The sequence below is a fragment of the Octodon degus genome, unplaced genomic scaffold (assembly GCF_000260255.1).
Source record: "Octodon degus isolate 3935 unplaced genomic scaffold, OctDeg1.0 scaffold00352, whole genome shotgun sequence".
Taxonomy (NCBI): domain Eukaryota; kingdom Metazoa; phylum Chordata; class Mammalia; order Rodentia; family Octodontidae; genus Octodon; species Octodon degus.
This window is the reverse complement of record NW_004524928.1, coordinates 18,038-25,305: the sequence shown is the minus strand read 5'-3', so window position 1 is coordinate 25,305 and position 7,268 is coordinate 18,038. Positions and strand designations below refer to the sequence as shown.

General features: G+C 45.5%; 1 pseudogene; it reads right to left on the bottom strand.

Moving 5' to 3' along the window:
- Nucleotides 1-6,329: 6,329 nt before the first annotated feature.
- On the bottom strand, nucleotides 6,330-6,776 carry LOC101572544 (annotated as a pseudogene).
- Nucleotides 6,777-7,268: the final 492 nt, after the last annotated feature.

The following is a 7,268-nucleotide window of genomic DNA, read 5'->3' as shown; positions in this document are numbered from 1 at the left end:
CTCCTCCTCCTCCTCCTCCTCCTCCTCTTCCTCCTCCTCTCTTTTTTCCACTACTGGGGATTGAATTTAGGATGCTGTGCCTGCCAGGCAAGTGCTTATTCTACTAAGCAATCTCCACGACCTTGAAATTCTGTACTTCTAAGACTCTGGACTGTTTGTCCTCTCCTGCATGAGTATCGTCAAGCGGTTCCAGGCCTGGTAATAAATGGCTCATAAAATTTCAATATTGGATTCTGGTTTGGTTTCTATGCTGAGAACCCATAACACTGGGGAATTATTTATCTCCTTTCATGATTAAGCAAGCATTTCTGAATTGTATAGAAGGCATTTTTATAAGCTTTATGGAAGTTAAAAATGTCTTCAGTGGGTTGGGAAAATCTGTGTCAACAAGTGTTTACAGCTCCAGGCAAAACTGACACCGTGCAGTGACAGCGCTGGGCATTCTTTGTAGAATGTTGGCTTTGGTGGCAACCTTTCCAGATTTTCCCCTGGAGAACTTGGATCCTGATTAGTCTAAAAAGGTATTATGACTCCTCTCCCTCACCACGGTCTTGGTGAAATGACACATGGGGACCATAGGTCCCCTTCCTCCTCCCCCTTCTGGGCCCTCTAATTATGATGATATGCTTTCTCTTAGTGCCTTTTAAACTGTTTCCAAGATTTCTCCAACCCAGGATTTGTGCCTTTGATCCCAAAGACATTCTTGCCTTAACTGATGCCCCTGGGACCAGCATCCACATGGGAGCAATGCATCACCCGCAGGATGTCGCCCCTGTGCAGCAGCAAGTAGCCGAAGGGACACATGGCCACTTCAGAACAATAAAGGGGGGAATGATAGGTTCTGGCCCTAGTATGAATTGCTACATTAATATGGTGTCCATCTAAAGTGGCTGAAGCCCTGAGAACAACAGCTTGGCCTCCCAGTAACCACTTCCCCCTTCTTCCCCAGTCAGTCCTGGATACAATTTCCTCTCCCCTTCCCCACGCACACAGGGGAGACCCCAATCAGCTCCTTACATAAAATCAAACTTCACCTCTAGAAAAAGTCCATAATGTCTCAGCTTTCTTTGTCTCAGGTCTGTAGATTCTTCCATCTCTTTCCTGGGGGTCCTTCTGTGTCTGCAATAAAATCCTCTTTTATCTATCCTGTCTGCTTGCTGCGTTGCCATAAGAAAACCTCACACTAAGTACTCGGCCTGTGCTTCTGAAGCAGTAGCTTCTCTGCTTCAGGCAGCGACCCAGGGCCTTCTCTGACACCACTGTTCCCTGTTCATGCAGTGATCACAGGAACTGAGCTGGAGATGCATGCCTAGGAGCTCAGATTGTCTGGGTGTCCTGTGGAGTGACTGGAAGCAGACCTGCCCAGTCTTTCAGTTCTGTTCTAGGGTCACCCACGATCACATGTTTCTTAGTGCTACTTGGGTGATCCTTCTGTAACCACTTAACCACGTCCGTGTCCTCTGGAGGAAATCCAAGTGACTTGATTGGTAGACATGATCGTGGGCTAAGGAATCATCTCTGTGAATCAGAAATTAATACAACCATGTCAAGAAACTGCATCTGACTTTATCTTTAGTACCCAAGACTGCTAAATATGGGCTCATTGCATCACTGTACTAGCTTTATCACCACATCGGTGTCAGAGAAGCACTGAATAATTACCTAGTTACTCCATTATTTGCAAAAAAGGGAAATGCCTTCTGTAAAACAGACAAAAACAACTGCTTAGCACATAGCCACACAGTGATATGAAGCCTCTTTAGGCCCCAGCTCTTGGTGTTTCTTCAGTCTGGGTCACTCTTGCAGTGTGAGCCCTTGAGCTGCTGACAGCCACTGATCCTCAGCCCCATTTTGTGCACAGCTTCTGGTGTGGGGCTATGGCTCCTTGATCAGGACTGAGAGGGAGACTACAGTGGGATGTGGGACAAGGCCTTTCAGATCTCAGGACTGCCGTTTGCACTTTCTCACCCCAAATTCTGCGGGAAGCCATAAGGAGCCAATGTTGTCAATTCTTCTATATTTGTATATCTTGCTTTAAATGCATTTCTCCAACAAACACCAATTGATGTTGCATAAGGCAGAGATATGTGTGACTTTTCAAACATGGGGTGGGTGCTGGAAAAGCCAGAGCAACAAACCAAACTATTGTATTCATTGTCCTGAGATCCATTTCCTTCCATGCTGATTTAATCCACTCTAGGCCTGTGCCACTGGTGGTAATGAATTAATCAACTGCAAGGAGCTTAGATGAGCTAAGAATTTATTGGGCTTCTACACCAGAACAACAGGTGAGTCCAGTGGAGGGCTGCATTGTCAGGATGAAATGATGTCTTTTTTAAATAAGGATTTTGAAATCAGCAGGGGAAAATGGAATTTTAAACATTAGATCACTTTCCATTAGAGAGAAATGGTTCCTCCAGACTGCCTCAGACCTAGGGCTTTAGCAGTCATATTTTAGTCTCCTGAGCCCAGAGGGTCAAGGTCCTCAGAGGAGGGAGGCAGAGGGCTGGGTCCCAGAGGGTGAAACAGGCCTGGACACCTCTACTCTCTCACTGTGTTACCTCCGCACACTGTTACTTGCCATGTAAGATGCTAATGCACCTGCAATGGGGAGACAGTAACTTGGTGTCTGAGGACCCTCCAGCTACTCAGAACTTTCTCCTGAACATAGACTTGTGCAGGCTGTTGTGCTCATGTGACTACAGACACAGTTACCATGGAAACAGAGCCTGTCAGTGACGAGTGCTTCAGTTTCCCCCCCTAGAGCACCACAGATGCCTGCACCCCCATTAGCAGAGTCCATACAGGCCCAGGGGCCCTGAGACAGGCTTGAGGCTCAGGTCAGCCTGTTGTCTGGGAGCCACCTCCTCCATACCACCTCCTGATGAGCCTCCCTACCCCTATTTGCTCAGGACTTAGCTCTGGCTGGAACAAGGAGCAGCATCTCTTCCCACCCAACTGGCTCAAATCTTTATTTGTGGCAGCATCAAAAAGTCTCAGAGGCGTACCAGGTGTTAGGACAGTAGAAGATAGTGTCTCACAAACAACAAGGCTCAGTGTTAACACAAACTGGAACAGATTTGAAAAGAGCCAGCAACTTCACGATGAGAGTCCACTCGGACTCTAGATTAAGGTCTGACTAGACACAATCCCTGAATACCACTTTCTACCCGCTGCTGCCCTGTGGAAAGAGTTCATGACTGTGCAGGACCCCGAGCTAAGGTTGGTGACAGAACTTACCTGGGTCGCAGTAAGGCCCTGGGCAGAGCTGCTGTGCCCCAGCAGGATCCTCATTGGCAAAATCAGATCAAAATGAGGTTTAAAGAAGTGCAAGGAGGTGCTTACATACCTCACTGTGAGGATGAGAAAATGCATGAATGAGCTAGCGAACCATGAAAGTTCACAGAAATCATCCAAGACCAGGTGGAAAAAGCTGCCTTGTTTCTGGGGAAGCTCCTGGAATATTCCGTAAATGTATTAATGTTGACACTGACTGCCAGGAAGGGCAAGGTTATTGGGCACATGTTGTATGAAGCAGTCCTCCCCCAGACATGCATAAGAAGCTTCAGAAGTGGTTCATGGGGCTTCAGGCAGATCCTTGCTAATGAACTTTGAAAGGTGGCCTTTGAGACAGTCAGCAGGCACAAAATAGAGGCAACTCCCAAGGCCCAGGGAAAACAGTACAGTGTGAGAACAGATGAGATTACTTGCTTTATTGTTAGAAAATGAAGCCCTGCTGCTCAGCGAATCACCAAATTCCACATGCAAAGAGAGACAGTAGGGGACCAGATGTCTGCCACAGATCTGGACCCGAGACCCTGGACACTGGCATAGGGAGTGCAGGGAGCAAGGCCTGTCCAGGCCGTGTGCTTCCTGTGTAGGCAGGGCCAGCACTGGAAGCAAGGCTGTCCTCACCTGCACAGGGAGAGGCTACCTGCTTTCGCTGTCTGCCCTCTGCTTGAAGTGAACATCATTCTGCCAGAGCCTTGCGTAACACCTGACAGGAGAGATTAACATTTTAATTTTCTCTTCAGACATTGTGGTTGCACTGTCTGCTTCTCTCATGTCCCCAGAACTCTTTCTCCTAAGCCCTGCACTGTGCAGGTTGTTCATGGTGGGCCTCAGCTCAGGGTGCAAGGTCTGTATCACAGGTGGTGAGAGAATGAAACAGCAGCGAAGAACACAGATGAGCTATGACGACATTGGGTTTCTCTAAGAGAACCACAGTCAAGTCGAAAGCCTCTTACTATGTCAAAGATGCTAATGTTAACTCTCTTTTTCATTTTATAAATATCATTTTAGATTTTTGTGAAGAGATGGTGACTGAGAGGTTTCTGCCATGTTGCTGACCTCGGGCAGCAGTCAACTCCATATAGAATCCAGGAGCAAGATTCAGAATTGAATCTCTGCTCTCATCCCTCTCCTGTGAGATTTTTTTTTTTTTTGATCTTCAGCTACAGTTTTTGTCACTTGTCAGCAACTTTATCTTCAAACCCTATGGCTAGCAAAGTTACCAACAAGGTGGATCCTCACTCCATGAATTCCCATGTGTTCATTGGGAATCTGAACACTCTTGTGGTGAAGAAATCTGATGTGAAGGCCATCTTTTCGAAGTATGGCAAAATTGTGGGTTGCTCTATTCATAAGGGCTTTGCCTTTGTCCAGTATATTAATGAGAAAAATGCCCAGGCTGCTGTAGCTTGAGAGGATGCCAGAATGATTGTTGGCCTGGTTTTAGATATTAATCTGGCTGCAGAGCCAAAAGTGAACACAGGGGGCTGGGGAGATGGCTCAGTGGAATAAGTGCTTCCCTGGCAAGCGCAAGGGCCTGAGTTCAATCCCCGGTTCCGGAAAAAAAAAAAAAGTGAACACAGGAAAAGCAGGTGTGAAATGATCTGCAGTGGAGATGTACGGGTCAGCACCAGAACACCCTTCTCCGTCCCCTCTACTCAGGTCCTCTTTTGACTTGGACTATGACTTTCAACATGATTTTTATGACAAGATGTACAGTTACCCAGCACGTGTTCCTCCTCCTCCTCTTATTGCTTGGGTTGTAGTGCACATGAAACACCAGTGTGTTATCAGGAAACACCTCCTGAAGAGGCAAAACTGGTTTCAATTCTAAGAGTGGCCAGCAGGGTTCTTCGTCCAAGTCTGGAAAGTTGACTTCAGGCCATTAAAAAGGAGTTGATCCAGATAAAATTCTTTACTGGAAAGCCTGGAGAAAATTGAAAAGTAACAGAGTGAACAAGCAGTGGAGATGAAGAATGATAAGACCAAAAAGGAGCAGACCACCACCTCCCGGAAGATGGGACTAACGTGAAGATGGAGTCTGAGGGTGCTGCGGATGACTCTGCTGAGGAAGGGGATCTACTGGACGATGATGAAAATGAAGATCAGGTGGAGGACCAGGTAATAACAGTGGGTAAGAAAAGAAAGAGGTGTGGGGTGGGGGTGGGGCGACAGGAACACTCCGAGTGTCTCTTAACTCCACTATTTGTATCTGTTTCTCACAGCTGGAGTTGATCAAGGATGATGAAAAAGAGGCTGAGGAAGGAGAGGATGACAGAGACAGCGCCAATGGCGAGGATGACTCTTAAGCACATAGTTTGGTTTAGAAGTCTTGTCCCATTATTTCTTTATCTAGGCGCTTGTCTAAGATCAAAATTTCACCAGATCCTCTCCCCTAGTATCTTCAGCACATGCTCACTGTTCTCCCTGTGTCCTACTATGTTCATAATTGCCCTGCGCCTAGTACCATTTTCACTTCCTCTGATGCTCCTAGTTTTGTTAAGTCTTCTCCTGTAATTTTTGCTTTTTAATTTTGATACCTCTTTATGACTTAACAATAGAAAGGTTGTATGGTTTCTATCAGCTGTCTCTACAGTAATCTCTCATTATGCAGGCAGTATAGTTATTTCCATTTATACATGATTTCAGTAGTTGCTTCCCTAACTGCAAAGGCAATCTCATTTAGTGTAGCATTTGAAAGCAGCTTTGTTTGACTTAAGAGTTATGTGTATCACCCCATATCAAGTACTTTGTGGGGCTGACAAACACAAATGTAACATTGTATTTTTGTTGTGAATGTATGTCAAATGCATCCTCTAGTAAAATTAGTGTAATAGTCTTTGTTTTCTAAAGTTGATACTGTGGGTTATTTTTTGTGAATGCCTGATGTTTGGGGTCCTTTTTCTCAACATAAACAAGTCCTTATTGCACCAGGAATTTGAAGCAAAAAAATTAGCATTTTAATTCTTATCCTTAAAACTACAAAAACTATGTATGATTTAGAAATGAGAGTATCCCAACAATGGCCCAAGAATAATCTATTCATTCCTTTTCTTTTATCTGGTCACCAAATAGATAATGTTGTCTGCTATGATCGTTGTTGCTTGTCACCTCTCATTGTCTTTATGCATGGATTTGCCATCCTCTACTTTTCCTTAAATGAAAGTTCTAGACCCCTTTTTTCACATACTGTTATGCTATCTAAAAGCTGGATGAAATACTGATATTAAGTGCCACGTTGTCTTTTGACTGGCATCACCTATTTGGTATGTTTCATTGTCCCCTGACTGCCTCATCTTTGTTCCTAGAGGAAATATGGTCACTGGACTTTTTCCTTCCACCTGTCTCATGACAGGATCCTGACCTACTTGCCCAGGCAACTGCACGCCACTCAATGGTCTTTCAAGAACTAAACTGCTGGCTACTTGAGACTCATGTGTTACAAACTGGTGAAGCATCTGTAACACAGGTCTTCCAAAAAGCATGGTTCCTGTTTTCATTCCTTTTTTTCTTTTTGCGGTACTGGGGATTGAACTCAGGACTCTGCGCTTGCCAGGCAGGCACTTATTCTACTGAGCTATCTCCCCAACCCAATCCTGCACAAATGCCCTGGGCTGCCTTTGGCTGTGGTGGCTCTAGTTCTAAAAGCACATCCTTTATCTCATGCACCGGGGCTCTGTCTTTTCTTGATTTTACTCCATAGGTGTGCTGGCCCAGCTGCTAGCAGCAGCTTAATGGTCTTAGTACCCACACAGGGTTTTCTCAGGCCCACATCCCTTCCTAGAGCTCTAAGGGAGTTATGGCCCTGTAGCCATAGACTTCGTGTGCAGCCACTGTGTGTGCCCACTGTCGCTCTGTCTCTGTCTGATGCATGCTTTGTTTTTGCCCACATTATTATTATTATTATTATTATTATTATTATTATTATTAGGCAGACCCGGGGATTGAACTCAGGCCTTTGAGCTTGCCAGGGAAGA